The sequence below is a fragment of the Dermacentor variabilis genome, chromosome 5 (assembly GCF_050947875.1).
Source record: "Dermacentor variabilis isolate Ectoservices chromosome 5, ASM5094787v1, whole genome shotgun sequence".
NCBI lineage: Eukaryota > Metazoa > Arthropoda > Arachnida > Ixodida > Ixodidae > Dermacentor > Dermacentor variabilis.
This window is the reverse complement of record NC_134572.1, coordinates 116,467,674-116,482,356: the sequence shown is the minus strand read 5'-3', so window position 1 is coordinate 116,482,356 and position 14,683 is coordinate 116,467,674.

The window sequence follows — 14,683 nt, the reverse complement described above, 5'->3', positions numbered from 1 at the left end:
TAAGAGACCGTTTATAGTGTCCCTATGTATAGCGTCCACGGATTCAGTGCTTACTCTCTCCCTTTTTCTCTTTCTAAACCCCTTCCCCCCGTGTAGGGTAGCAAACCGGGTGCTCTTCTTGTTGACCTCCCTGCCTTTCCTGTCCTTGCTTTCTCTCTCTCTCTCTAAGGAGCTATGCAAAGGGGGTAGGCAACTGGAGAGGATCAGGTAACAGCAGATTTGTTGAAGGATGGTGGACAGATTGTTCTAGAAAAACTGGCCACCCTGTATACGCAATGCCTCATGACTTCGAGCGTACCGGAATCTTGGGAGAACGCCAGCATAATCTTAATCCATAAGAAATGGGACGCGAAAGACTTGAAAAGTTATAGACCGATCAGCTTACTCTCCGTTGCCTACAAGGTAATCGCAAATAGAATCAGGAACACCGACTTCTGTCAACCAAAGGACCAGGCAGGGTTCCGTAAAGGCTACTCAACAATAGACCATATTCACACTATCAATCAGGTGATGGTGAAATGTGCGGAATATAACCAACCTTTATATATACCTTTCAATGATTACGATTCTGTCGAAACCTCAGCAGTCATGGAGGCATTACGGAATCAGGGTGTAGACGAGCCATATGTAAAAATACTGAAAGATATCTATAGCGGCTCCACAGCTCCCGTAGTCCTCCATAAAGAAAGCAACAAAATCTCAATAAAGAAAGGAGTCAGGCACGGCGATACGATCTCTCCAATGCTATTCAGTGCGTGTTTACAGGAGGTATTCAGAGACCTGGATTGGGAAGAATTGGGGTTAAAAGTTAGTGGAGAATACCTTAGTAACTTGCGATTCGCTGATGATATTGCCTTGCTTAGTAACTCAGGGGACCAATTCCAATGCATGCTCACTGACCTGGAGAGGCAAAGCAGAAGGGTGGGTCTAAAGATTAATCTGCAGAATAAAGTAATGTTTAACATTCTCTGAAGAGAACAGCAGTTTACGATAGGTAGCGAGGCACTGGAAGTGGTAAGTTAATACAACTACTTAGGGTAGGTAGTGTTCGTGGATCCAGATCATGAGACTGAAATAATCAGAAGAATAAGAATGGGCTTGGGTGCATTTGGCAGGCATTCTCAGATCATGAACAGCAGGTTGCCATTATCCCTCAAGAGAAAAGTGTATAACAGCTGTGTCTTACCAGTGCTCGCATACAGGGCAGACACCTGGAGGCTTACGAAAAGGGTTTTACTTAAATTGAGGACGACCCAACGAGCTATGGAAAGAAGAATCATGGGTGTTACGTTAAGGGATAAGAAAAGAGCAGATTGAGTGAGGGAAGAAACGCGAGGTAATGACATCTTAGTTGAAATCAAGAAAAAGAAATGGCCATGGGCATGACACGTAATGAGGAGAGAAGATAACCGATGGTCATTAAGGGTTACGCACTGAATTCCTAGAGAAGGGAAGCGTAGCAGGGGGCGGCAGAAAGTTAGGTGGACGGATGAGATAAAGAAGTTTGCAGGGACAACATGGCCACAATTAGCACATGACCGGGGTAGTTGGAGAAGTATGGGAGAGGCCTTTGCCCTGTAGTGAGCGTAGCCTGGATGATGATGATGATGATGGTGGTGGACCATTAGGGTGACAGAATAGGTACCAAGAGGAGGGAAGCGCAATAGAGGACGGCAGAAGACTAGGTGCTGCGATGATGTTAGGAAATTTGCGTGTGCTAGTTGGAATGGGTTGGCGCTGGACAGGGGTAATTGGAGATCGCAGGGAGAGGCCTTTGTCCTGCAGTGGACATAAAGTACGACGACCACGACGACGACGATGATGATGATAGGCAGTCTTCTAGCTAAACTGCAGTAACTTCTACCTGTGCCGGCGAAGATGACTTTGCTGTGCTGTGAAGTGTACACGTACGCGTTGCACAGAAACAGTATGCTGTGCAGCCCTCATCATATTCACCATACCACTACCCTCCTTTCTCTTCGCATCCTATCTCTCTTTTACCCCAAATCCATTCCCCAGCGTGGCGTAGCCGGCTGGAGGCACTTCACTCAGGCCGACCTCTCCACCTTTCTGCCATTAAATATGATCTCTCTCTCTCCCTCTCTCTCTCTCTCTGTCCATTGTTGCGGTGATTGCTGATTAATGAAATAAAGCGCAGCACGGAGTGCCTCAAGTTCAGCAACCGTCGACATGGTCACACATGAAGTATTTAATTTGCTTTTTTCAGATTTTGCCGGGATGATGACTGCAGCAGCAGAGTTGTTGAGTTTTATCGAACCATCTGTGTAGGCATGTTGCCAGCATCTGTGCACGTCATGAATGTGTTCCAAAGTTGCTTGGAGCTCGTGCTGTCTTTTGACGCCCCGAATTATCAATTGTACTTACGGCCGTCGTAGACACTACCATGGGTCTGGTAATCGTGCAGAAGGCGTGAATCGCGATGGCAAGTAGGACAGATGTCTTACAATACTTTTGGCAAATGTTGAATGTGGCCTCTTTGCTGGCAAGGTGGTGGCAAGGTGATGTGAAGGAATTCGAGTCAGGTGCCGGAAGTGTGCTCTCAGCGCATCTGTAGCAATATAAACTGTTAAAGGAGCGTCTCTGGTAATGGCCACAGTCGCGATCGTTGACGTAGTTTTTGGGAGACCGAGGCAACTTCTGAGTACTTGGGGCTTGCACACTCTGAAGTTTGCAGATATTTGTATTGCAAGTATTTCTTAGTACAGGTAAGCTGTACCACAGGAAGTTTAAAAATAGTGTTTTATATAGCTGCAGCATTGATTGTACTGTTGCAACCCAGGACTTCCTTCAGAGAAACGCGAGGTCCACAGTGGCGGCCAAACGCCATGTACGAGACGTGCGGGCTCCAAGACAAGTGTCTATCAATCATGACGCCAAGAAATCGGTGCGTTCCTCTGTGTGGTACATTTTGGTCATTTATCCGCAATGCATTAGGGGCCATCACTTTGCGAATAAAAGCAACGAGTGCACACTTTTCTGGTGAAATCTTCAGCATTTGCCTTCTTAGGTATGTTGACATGGCCGTTGAAGCTTTCTGAAGTCGTGCGCGGACTTGGACACGCGTCACTCCTGAAGCTCATATGCATATGTCGTCTGCATATACGGAGAGCTGTACAGTTTGCGGCAACGAATCGGCGAGACCAACGTGCACCAGGTTGAACAGGGTATGGCTGAGTACTCCGTCTTGCGGTACACCACAATTGGTATAGCTAGACGGCGTTGGTCCGTCTTCAGTCAAAGAAAAATATTCCATCCAAATAGCTGCGTATACAGCGAAAGGCGTGTCCACCAATCCCTACACTTCTAAGGCGTCTAAAATTTCATAATGATCTACGTTGTCATTGGCACCTTTAACATCAAGGAATAAGGCCACAATGATTCGTTGCAGGTGTTTCTCATGCTGTGCATACGTTACAAGGTCAATAACGCTATCAGTTGACAAGCGTCCGCGTTGAAAGCCAGCCATGACCTCTGGATAGACATTGTAAATTTCCAAGTACCATTCTAACCGTGTAAAGATTATTCTCTCCATTACCTTGCTGACACAGCTGGCCAGTGCTATTGGATCGTAAGATGACAATTCCAACGGAGATTTGCCAGGCTGGAGGAGAGGAACAAGGCGACGTAATTTTCACGTGGTAGGGACCAGGCCGTCACGCCAGGATGTGTTGTACAGGCCAAAAGTGCGTCTCTGGCTTCTTGACCAAGGTTTGCAAGCGCAGAATATGTGATGCCATCGGGTCTTGGTGACGAAGATCGTCTGCACCCAGGGAGTGTGGCCTCCAGTTCTTCGATGGAGAAAGGAACGTCTATACGAGGATCTCGGGAGCCAGAGGGGACAATAGGAATAGGTGTGCAAGGCTGGGGCGTCGGGCCCGCGATCCTTGTGCAGTAATCTTCGGCTACGTCGACTTCCCGGCGTCCTTGATGGATGACTAGATATTTAAATGGATGGCGCTGTTGAGGAGTTGTTTAAAGTCCGCGGACTATTCTCCAGACAACCGACATAGGTTTACGCTCTCAGGCTATGAACCTTATGTGTCATCGACTTGTAATGATATTAGCAAGGTGATCATCTGCATGCGGTGTGAACTGACTTATGTTGTTCATTCAGTGCGGCCTCATGACAGTATTCAGTATGTCTGACTACGATTCGTGCACTAGTGCAGTACTTGAAGTGCACGGGCTTAAGATACCGTTTATAGTGTCCTTGTGTATGGTGTCCCTCCCACATGTACTCATTGCTTACGCTGTCCCTTTCTTCCTCTTTCTATTCCCCTTTCCCTGACCCCCATTGTAGGGTAGCAAACCGGATGCTGTTCTGGTTGACCTCCCTGCCTTTCCTACCCTTGTTTTCTCTCTCTCTCTCTCTGTTTGACTGTGAAAAAACACAAACTTGCGTTTACTCTAATGGGCGCTTACCCTTCTCCATCAAGTTGTTTCGACAGACAGAAACTGAATGACACTTTAGATACGACTCCTGGTCGATAGATTGTGATTGGGGACTTTAACGTATATCATTCTCTTCATGGAAGTATCACGGTAAATTCCAAAGGAAGAAACCTCGTTTCCTTTGACTGCGACCATGAGCTTTGCTGTCTATGTGATGGCAGTCCGACGTTCCTGCGCGGCCGGACGTACAGTAGTTGTTTAGACTTAGCTTTTGTCTCACGATGCCTCACTCGCTGCCTCCGTTGGTTCGCAGATGTAGAAAGCCACGGAAGTCACATGAATATAAAAGGTTTAACCAAATCGGTTTCATCAAATTTTAAACAAACAATATATTGTGCCGTGCTTAAATCACTTATGGAAGACGCATGCCACGAAGGCTTTTCGTCCACATTGGAAATTCAGATCTCCAAGACCATGCAGGATGATATGCGTTGATTTCGGTCATTGAAGAAATACACGGATTTTGAGGCGCAAATACAGAGCCTCTACGCAATCCGATGGCGAGAGGAGCGACGGTACAGACGGACTAAATCGGTTTACGACCTTAGAGAGGCCAGACGCATTCAAAAGAAAATGCAGCGTCGCCTTGCTGTACTGGAAAAACAAAAACAAAGAAACTCACAATATTAGCCATCTGGCATGTACCGCGCGTTGTGGCACTCCCGTAGCTTTAAGCACTGACCCTCATTCGGTGCCTTCACATTTTATGCCTAGGCGCTGCTCTTCACCTTAAAACAGAACTGCGCGGGAAAGCTCGTTTTTATACTTTCCGTCAGGTCTGAAGTCATCGATGTTCATTTAGTTTACCGTGGCAACATAGAGCTAAATTCACCGACAGTCCACATGCTACACGGGCTCTAACACGATACCTGTCACCGCAGTCAACATATATGCTTCGCCGCTTTAAATTTTGCTCTGAGTGATTGCAGCATGAGGCCGGACGTAAAATATTCAAACAGGCCACGCTTGGGCTGATATTGCGTTTATTTAAACACTGCTTGTAACGTATAAAAAACGACAAAAATGCCTCTTTATCAAGATTACCATGTTTAGAATATAGCTATACAGAGATGCCTGGCGGTAGAGGCCATCAATTACGCTTATTGTTGCCCGAACTGGCCGCGTCGATAATTGCTTGCATGTTCCGGTTCTCGTGATCAAAATATTAATCCGAACTTTGACCAAACAATACCTTACGCGGGGTATTGTTTCGTGCAAGTCCAACTTCGTGCAACTGTCGCCGAGCATTAAAATTGGAACGATTCGTTGGAGACGCTCGGTGAAGTAAGGGCACGTCACCTCTCGCGACAGGCAAGGTAGCCACAACTTCGCAAATGGTCCTGGACGAGCAAACAGATTTCACTAGCCGCTGCAAACTGAAGCGTGGTCGAGGTTCGCTTCGACGAATGAAAGCGCGAACAGAGGAGGCAGCACAGCGGGACGGCAAACGCGATTGCACAAAGCGGGTGTACTCGAAATAGACGACAAACACACGCGCGGAGATATATTTGCGCCTACATTTATGCAACGCGGAGAAAAAAAAGGGCATACTTACGGCTTACACACGTTACATCACCGAATAGATCGCTGCTTTGACGTGTTCTAGGGGGTCCAGCGTTGCGCAAGGGTTGCGACATCGACCTTGAGGTGACGCACGGAACGCACGGCAAACACGAGATGACGTTTGCGGTAACTCGGCCGCAGTGCTTACGCTCAATTTACTACAAAAAATATAATGATTGTGGGGTGTTATGTGTCCCAACCAGGATCTGATTACGAGGTACGCCGTATAGTGGGGGACTCCGTAATCATTTGGATTGCCGGAGGTTCTTTCACGTGCACCTAAATCTAAGTTCACGGGCGTTTACGCATTCAGGCACCCTCGAAATGCGGCCGTCGTGGCCGGGATTCGATCCCGGGACCTCGTACTTAGCAGCGCAACACCAGAGCCACTAAGCAACCACGGCGGGTATCCTAATTTCCTTTTTATTTTCTAAGCGGCGATCAAAATAATTGACCTGCACGTCATTGCAATGGTCTTATACTGTCGGCTGCCTTGGGTTCGCAGCAAGTAAATGGTTGATTCATGGCCCGCGAGCCGGTGCTCAGCCATTGCGACCGAGTCAACGCGACGAGAGAGCAAATTAGTGCAACAAAATACGGGCTCCGAGAATTCAGGCTCAGATAGCCAGCAACGAGCGACCGAAAGTAATGTAAATGCTCGACTGGTAACTGTTCATGAACTGTCACCGCAACAACTAGACAAAGACAAGAGAGAGAGATATGATCGCAGGCGCTGTCTATCAACGGAAGGTTTAATGTAAACACGGGGCATATATTATATATATATATATATATATATATATATATATATATATATATATATATATATATATATATATATATCGTGGATTGCGCCAAAGTTGGAAAAAAGGACTAAAACCAACATCGCGCGCAACAGCACCACATACACAACGTGTCAGAGGCCTGATTTAGGAAAGTTAAATTCATCCTGTGTTAGAGCGATGGAAGGCTAACTTGTGCATGCTGCTTCTGCATCAGAACGATGTGCTTGCAATAGAGCTTCAGTTGATAGACGACGACGGCGCCTGTGATCGACTCTTCGTGTTTGTCTACAGTTGTCGCGATGACAGATCACGAGCGTACACTCTAACTAGTACAGTTCACGCTACTGGCGCACAACTGTTACAGTTTTCTGTGGTGTTGCATACACCTTTCGGCTTGCATTGCAGGTGCCCCGTACTCGCGACCAATTAAAAAGCCTGCGACCGATTCCGAATCATCTGACATTGATGCCATTCTAACGATAGCATGCGAAATGTAATTGGCGCGTTGAAACCGTGCCTATTTCAAAACAGGTTGGCATTCTTCGTGCAAACTACGCAGCTGTGCTCTCTTACCACGCTCACTGACAATCGCGGTAAGTGGTCGCGACATTACAACCGACAAACGTAAGGCGCGGATCTCAGAGGATTGATTCGCGCACTGCAGGGCCTAAACCATCCGTGAAACCAAAACAGTCGTGCTTTGAGTCCTGAAGTGCCTCGCGACAGACAACGGGAGTGGAAGGCAAACAACAAAATAGCGAGCCCCAACCCAGTACATATTGACGGCACAGGTAAAACCGAAGTGAGACAAAGAACGAAAATTGAGTTTAGGAAATGACTTGACGGAGTCATTGCGTGAGCTGTCTGTACGGAGTGATTCGTTGCCAGAACAAACCTACGTGTTCTCTTAGACTCGTCGAGCTGTGACATTGATCGCTGTTAAAATTTCCGACCAACTGATTCTGATAATTATAGGTGATTTGCTCGTCTTCCTGTTAGTGAAGTGCTTTCTCAAATTTTGTTTTTCTCTGCTGTTCTGATACTACGTGCATGGGATATATTATGTAGACAGTCCTGGAACATACGGAGGTGCAAGGTGCATTATTTGTAAATAAATAAATAAATAAATAAATAAATAAATAAATAAATAAATAAATAAATAAAGAGAAATCACGCTTCCTGTCAGTAGCTTGTACAGATGAGGGCCGTTGCGCGGTCCGCGCCACATCTATCGGAGGGGGAGAGTGGTTTCAAGAAAGCGCGCCCGCTGCGTCAAGAATTCGCTCAGGGTAGGCTCTGAAAGCACGGCGTGATTGAGATTCCATCAGGCCGAGTCGACCGGATCGCGGTTTCGTCAAGATTGCTGCGCTGGCATCGTTGGCACTTCGACGCTCTCCGCGCCTCAGCAGCAGTTCTGTGCACCGCGCCAGCAACTCGCGAGTGCATGCGCCCGTTAACGTATGGGCGAAAGTGCGAGACACTCTCGGGATATAAAACGGCGCCCGCCGTGATTCCGTCCTCTCCGCTTCCTAGAGTAACAAGTTCACGCGAAGCTCTAGATGTAACGTGATCCTTTAAGAGGAAGCTGTAGCTCGGTCCCAACTCCGAGGAGGCCTATTCAAATGCATGTAAAACGCAAAAATGCTTTTCTGAGATAACCCCTGGACCGGTTTTTATGAAATTTGTTGCATTTCAGAGAGGAAGTTAAATTCTAGTGACTGTTCGAAGCGGAACTTCGAATTAGGGCTTGAATTGCGCTAAAGATCTTCAAAATTTTGAAAGTTCGAAAAATACAGAAGCACGAAGTTTACGAACTAATAGCTCTGCATGAAGGACAGATATCGCGGTTCTGTAAATTGCGTCCATCAGATCATTTAAAGAGCACAAATTCGATGTGTCAATTTATATTTTACGTGAATTCGTTACAATGTGTACAAGGGTTCTGCGAAAACTGTGTTTCCACATTACTAAACTTTTTCAGATTCATCTGTAACATATCAGTTCTGTCCTCTTTAGATGTACTATTAGATGCAATTCACAGAATTATGACATAATTTTTTATAGCTGAGTTACAGATTTTTAAACTTCATAGTTTCGTTTTATGAAAATGTGCGATTTTTTTCCCATTTTTTTGAAGAATTGACAACGTAGGTCGAGAATTCAAAACAAACAGTCACTAGATTTTAAGTTTTCCTTTTAAATACAACAAAGCTGGTCAAATTCTGTGCAGTGGTTGCCGAGAAAAACGAATTCTCCTGTTACATGTATTTAGATAGGAGCACCCGAGCTACAGCTTCCTCTTAAGCACAGAGTTATTCCGTCGACGTTAACATTGTCGCCAGGTGACGACTGCACACGCAGGCTGCGGGATCACTAGAGCGCGCGGTACTAGCGAAAAAACAAGACTAAATAGTTTTTGCGTGCCATAACCACGATATGATCGTGAGGCACGCCATAGTTTACTACGGATTAAGTTTGACCACCTGGGATGCTTTACAGTGCACCTAATTTAAGCACACAAGCGCCTTTGCGTTTTGCCCCCTTCAAAATGCAGTCGCCGGGTCCAGGATCGGGCTCAGCCACTGAGCTACCGCGGCGTGTTCGTGCTGCTGGCATCCAGGGAACCTGGATGAATTAGCGCAGTGTTACCGATCACCATCGCCATTATTAGAGGCCAGCTGTCTGCTTAGCGCATGTGAGCTCACACACGATGCGCATGCAACTCGTCAGGATGGCGTGGAATAGTTAGCATGTGCAAAATTAATTGGCCAAGATAGTAATTAACGGCGACGGTAAGCGGGTAATGCTGTGGCAAGACACGCCGCCGCAACAGCAGAGCGGCAACGAGACGCTAAAACCGTTCTCTTAAATGACAGCATGGGTTCACTGTGCCAAAACCCCACCCGGGGCGAAGCGGGGAGCTACGGATTCATATTTGCCTCCATGGAAAAAAAAAAGTTGTTGTCTGAAATTCATGGAGGAAGGAAACCATAGGAGAGGCCCCAGCTAGCAAGGACGTATCGAAGAAAGTGCGGCGGAAGTCACGTGCTGTATTTCGCAAGGGACCAGTAGGTCTGGTACCCCAAACGTCGACGTTGCCATAACAACCACGCTCCTGAAGCTCTCGCTGCTGCTCTAGGTCTCTGAAAGGTGAGGTAGGTTTTTGTTTTCGGCCTGTGTCTTTGGAGCGTGGTGTCTAAGCTTGCAAGTTGTGTTTTGGTTCCGTGAGTGTGAGTTATCAGTGAGCAACAGACACACTCGAGTAATCATTGCGTAGGTCTTCGTCGTCGTCTTCAGCGTACCACGGAAACGCACAGGAGCGCGTCTGCTTCCCTAAAACAGTTACAGAAGTTTTGTAGGCTCTGTTCTGACGTGCGTGGGCAGCACACACTACCGGCGGCTCGTAGCAATGCAAGTTCAAAGCTCCCGCCTATCTGCTCCGGCGAGCTGATTGGAGGCGCAACGGGAGATGGCACTGCAACATTGCTTCATTTCTGATTTCGAAAACGTGACGTCAAGGCCTCTCCTATTTTATTTCTTTCAACCATGCTGAAAGCTGGGCACACGCGTATATGCTTGCGAGCCACTCTCGTATAAAGATGGTCGCAGCTGTCAGTTTTGAGACCGGTACCTTGCGCACAGCACCTGTACGCCTTCACCGGCACATATACAGTAGGGGTCATGTACTCGATGAGTCCCTTTCACACTCATCGCTTTCAGTAAGCGTTAAATGGCCAAGCCAAAGGAAGCTGATGTGTCGATAACAATCTCCCACTTCTTATCGGCGTTATTTTCACTTCGCATTGTTGCCGGGCGCATGCAGAGTGTGCCCGCCTCTCCAGTAATGCGCTGCACTCAACATTTCATTACGCAAATATATATCTGGACGGGACTGGTCGAGGATACGGCCATGTATGAACGCACGGCAGAGATACATTTGCTGGTCGACGAACGGAAAATACAAAACACACTATTCCTCAATATGCATGAGAGGTAGGGAGAGCATAAAGAATAACTGCGGTAGGAATTGCCGTATCTTATCAACAAGTGACTTGGGCCACGCGAGCGCAGTTGACGTGCTTTCACTACGAAAGCAATTGGAAATGCGCTTCTCTGCTTTCTTTTCGTCAGGGCCACTGTCAGATGATTCGAGCGCTTACAGTGAGTAAATTTGTCTACCACGTTCGCGCTCTGTGCTTGCGCTTTGCTCGGACCGAGCTACAGCGTGAAACAGACATAGTTTCCGGTGCGGACTTTCCAGCCTTTTCAGCGATCACCGTTTCCTTCTGTACCTCGTGGTGGACCACAGAGCTCTTCTTCAATCCCACTTGGCGACAGCAGTTTTGCACCTAAGAGCATCGAATTGCACGACGCGACTTGACGGCGCAAAAGGGGGCGTGGTAGGAGGCCGCGGGAAGCAGCGCCTCGTTGGTCATCTGCACTGCAGCCTTTCAGCCCACGGTGAAGAGACGAGCGGCGCCAAAAACGCCGAGACGACTGAGGCGTGTTTTGCTATATGAGCGTCGTGCGCCGTCCGCGCAAAGCTCCGCTCCTTGGGCTTCTCGCCGAAGTGGTCTTCGCTGCCCTAAACTTTGCCGTCAAAGCGGCGCAGCTCATGGCAGCAGTGATCCACGATCCGATGAAGGCAAGATTAAAGGGCGCTGCCCACGGCGCACGTAGAAGAGTGGGAGCAGGCAGTCTTATTTTTCTCGATCAAGTTCTTTCAGCGGGCAAGTGCTCCTAGATGAAGGGTCTTTCGTTGAGAAAAAAGAAATACCCGAAAACCTCGCAACTTCGAGTTCTTGTTCTCTGCTTTGTTATTATCTTCTATCGCTCAAACTATCGAGAACGAAAGGCAACTGCGATGAAGAACTTGGGATGATCTTGTTCTCCCAGGAAAATAAAAACTGTGAGCAGCGAAGAGGCTAATCCCCTCACGGTAACTTCACGTCCATATGTGGCCACAGATACGAAAGGTGCAACGGTCCATGATGAAAGCCACCATGGGGCTTACGTAGCGACTATACCCCGAAAGGTCACACAGCGCCGTAACACATCATTTTTTTTACGGTGCCGGTATTAATCTTCAGCTGCGATCACCTACGCCCAGCCTGTTGACGCCCACCGCTTGAAGAGATTGCCGGAAGCATAGTGAAGCCGCGTCATGTGGGTATCGTGCAACAACTTTTCAGGCAACATAATTCGGCAGACCTCGGCGCTCTTGAATAACACTCGCCTCAAAGAGGCGTCGGGAAGCCCACACGTACAACAAGCTAAGGCGAAGTCTGCAAGCACTAAACTTAATCTGTTTGTAGTACTGAGTACTATGACATATACTGAGTATACGGCACCAAAGCTTACTCGCTGGAAAGCAGAACCCTGACAATCGTGAGATTCTGCACATTTTGCTACAAGGCAAACCTGCATGTAGACTATGAAAAAAGTAGCAATGCAAAGGTAAGGATTTGCTTCGACTGCCTTGGGTTCTTTTTATGCTCAAGCGTTGTACAGGTCACTCGGCGAGTGCGAAGCTGCGTGCGTCGGCGCGTTATGAGACGGGCCGACGGCAATGTAAAGGCTTGTCTGGGCTGATCCTTATTCGACTACTAATGCAAGAGCATTAAGCGGTACTTATGCGGTACTAATGCAAGAGCATTAAGACCCCTGGAAATATGGATAAAAACGGCAATGTAGGGGCGTATGTCCTCGGAAGAGCAACCGACGGTATGAGAGCAATAGTAAGGATAATAAGCAGCACTGCAGTAGTGCGAGGTACAAATGCACCTGCGCCACGGGGTTTGTGTCGGTGGCGGCCGGAACGCGGGAATCGGCAATGCTCTGCAGGGAGCATTGCGCAAGCCACACTCCATCCACTGTTCTGTATGGAGGGTGTTGAGAATCGCTAGCGACCACCGCACGTTTCCTGCAACCGTGGTTGGGGGCCCGGCGACGCACCAAGAGGGAGTCGGCGAACGGACGAGGGGCGCCCCGCTGGGCTGGCGTCCCGACCGGCGCCTCGACCCGCGGCCTGATCCGCGCCCTGTGTTTTCGGCGGACCGCCTGCTGGGTGCGATTCGCCGGCGCCTCCGAGAAGGACGAAGGCGTCGGTGTGGCCCACGGACAAATTCGATTTTGTATTTTCTTTTTCTCTTCCATTTCTCTTCACTGCGATGTCTTTTGTAAAATAAACATTCAGTTTTGAAGCGTACCCCAACGAGTCAGAATCGTTCCTTCGAGGCTCCTGCGTGCGCGGCCGCTTCGCGACCCGAAAAAGTCTCACGCGAAAAAGTCGCAATCGCGAAGTGACCTGCACAGCGTTGGCCGTAGCTTTTATTCCAGAGAGGGTGTTTCTAATAAAGCGATGAAAACGGATAATCACCGAAAGACTGAAGGCCTCCAACGCATTAGAGTCATTCAGTCGTAGCATGACTTTCTGAGCTTGGAGCACAGCTTGCTTCCAGATAATCGCACCCAAACTGTGCGGCTAAATGCATTAGTGTTTTAGGTACTTTTGAGCTTCAATGTATGCAAAGCGTTCTTGAAAAAAAAAAGTAAGCGAAACAACAGTTAAAATAAGATTAATTAAGATCTGGGTTCCTTACGCGCCAAAATCACTATATGATCATGAGGGACGCCATAGTGGGGGACTCCGGATTAATTACGACTGCCTGGTATTCTGTGACGGGCGCCCAAGGCATGGTACAGGGGAATTCTTGTATTTCGCCCCCAACAAAATGGAGCCGCCGCGGTTGGGATTCGATCCAGCGCACTGGTGCTCAGTAGCCATACACCGTAGCCACTGCACATCACGACGGAAGGTCAATTTTCTTTTTAGAGCGCAGCTCTTTGGCGTCCGTTCCTGGGTTTCGCGTCGTCGTCGGCGTTGTCGTCGGCCTCGATCGTAACCAGCTCCGCCCCCCTTTCATCCCCCCAGCGCTAGCAGCGACCGACTGATACCGCTGGATGCCGCTGACGCCGCTAGAGAGTCAAGATAACGTGACTGCATAGAACACCGTCGCCGCCATGCAGAAAGAGGAGGAAAGGGTCCCCCCCCCCCTGTTCTTGTGTGGCGGATAGGGTGCTCTTCAGTTGCCGACGCGCCGGTTATTTCACGTAGGCCCCGGCACGTCGACGAATACGTGACCACCTTCCCACGGCTAGACCTGGTTCTTAGCGCTGCGGAAGCGAGGGTATCATATTGTTTGTGTCGGCATCGGCGGCGTTGTCCCTGAAACCAACTCCGCAGCTGGGGTTGACTCACTATCGGCGTCAGCGGCATCAGTCAGTCGCTGCTATCTCTTCCCTCCTCCCTTTATCGTGTTGTCCGCTTGCTGCGCGCGCTTCTGCCCCCATCGTTTGCCGCTGGGTGTACACGCCGCCCCCCTCCCCCCTCTTCCTGCGAGTCTCCGGTTGTCAAAGCGCCGGCTCGAACTTAATTCCTTTCTTCGCTCCTCCTCCAATGCAACCCCTGTGCGGTGGCAATCAGAGAGCCAGATCGGTGGCGGCGGATCTGTATATGTGCACCGCCCGAGCCGAAATTGCCGCTGCCGTTCGCCCTGTGCGGTGGCAATCAGAGAGCCAGATTGGTGGCGGCGGATCTGTATATGTGCACCGCCCGAGCCGAAATTGCCGCTGCCGTTCGCCACTGCGAAATTATCTGCCAGTTCTTTCTGAGCCATGAGCGAGACGATCGATGGAAGTCCTCCGTCTGCTGCTGCTGCTGCTGCTGCTAAACGAGCTGCCAGAGCAGAGGCCCAGCGCCGTCGCCGTCAGAATCCAGAGGTGCGTGCCGCCGAAGCAGAAGCTTACCTAGTGGAGTCTTTGTTAAAGGAATACGTGTGAAAAATAAAAAAAAAATTCTG